Source organism: Octopus bimaculoides, chromosome 8 (genome assembly GCF_001194135.2).
Source record: "Octopus bimaculoides isolate UCB-OBI-ISO-001 chromosome 8, ASM119413v2, whole genome shotgun sequence".
NCBI classification, from domain to species: domain Eukaryota; kingdom Metazoa; phylum Mollusca; class Cephalopoda; order Octopoda; family Octopodidae; genus Octopus; species Octopus bimaculoides.
Genome location: NC_068988.1, coordinates 47,999,147 through 48,000,733, shown reverse-complemented (window position 1 = coordinate 48,000,733; position 1,587 = coordinate 47,999,147).

Below are 1,587 nucleotides of genomic sequence, written 5' to 3'. Positions count from 1 at the left end.
AGAGCATCAATGGACGTTCTTCACCCTCTCTTCAGTGACCACCTCATTTCCAGGTTTGCTGACATTCCTTGGCCTCCCCAGTGTCCTGATTTGTCCACATGTGATTATTTCTTGTGGAGAAACCTCAAGGTAAATGTGTATGTGCATAAGCCCTGTACAATGGACAATTTGAAGGAAACTATTCACGTGGAAGTCACCCAGATCAACAGAGTGGAGGCCAACTTCCAAGAATGCCTTCAGAAATGCATCAATGAAAATGGACACCATATGATGGATGTCTTCCACATTTGATTATGACAAATGCTAATTCAATACAAATACATTAATGTCAATAAAATTTGTTTGCAGCTAAAATTAATGATTTTGTGAATTTTTCAAAAACGTTCATCCTGTCTTCCCCACTTTGTATATATAAAACATATTTTGTTTCTGTATTTATTATTATTGATGTAATGATGCTCCCAAAACACAGCAAAATATATATAACATATACATGAATATATTTTTATTTATGTGGAAAACGGATGTTAAATGATGGTGATGATGATATATATATTTATTTCTTTTGCTTGTTTTGGTCATTGGACAGTGGCCATGCTGGGGCACTGCCTTAGAAGCTTTAGTTGAATGTATTGACCCCATTATTTATTTTTTTTAAACCTGGTGCTTATTCTGTTGGTGTTTATTTCCAAACCATTAAGCTACAGGAACGTAAGCAAATTAACTGTGAACTTGCCATGGGCAGTACAGTGAACTTACCTCAAGCAATAGAAAGTCCAGTATTTCAGATTCAGTTATTCTTCAGGGAAAAAGTTGAAACAGAAATTAATGAAAGACAGGAGAGTTTTACATTCTCTCATTTAAAAGGAAAAATGCCCCACCAACCATGCACCACATGCAGTATTTGGGGAAAGAGTGCAAGAAGGAGACCCTTTTTTATCTTCCAATTCCCTTCTTTTCTCATTCTTACTCTTCTCACTTCCTACTTTACCTGCTTCTCCACACTCCATTAGTTTTACCTTTTTCCTTCTTACACAGTTTCTCTTACCACTTCATGTTCATTTCTGTAGCTGACTTGGTCTAGCATTCCTTAACAATTGCTGCCATTGTTTTTCCTTTGCTTGTTAACTTAGATGTAAAACTCTGCTGTTCCCTCATTAATTTCTCCCCTTTCACCTTTTTATCCCCTGAAGAATTACTGTGTTCAAATCTCTGGATTTTCCACTCCTCATGGCAAATTCATCGGAGTCTATTTGATCATGTACAGGTGTACACTTCTTCCAAGAGAGCATCCAGAATTTCATATGTTTTATCCAACAATGCTAATCTGGCAATGTAATAATGATACATAAGGTGGTTACCCGGCAGAATCGTTAGCATGCTGTGAAAAATATTTAGTTGCATATCATCCATCTTCACATGGCTGTATGGTAAGAACCTTGCTTCTCAACCAAATGGTTCTGGGTTCAGTTCGATTGTGTGGCACCTTGGCCAACTGTCTTCTACAAAAGCCTCAGGCCAATCAAAACCTTGTGAGTGGATTTGATAGACGGAAACTTAAGGAAGTCCATAGTATATATATATATA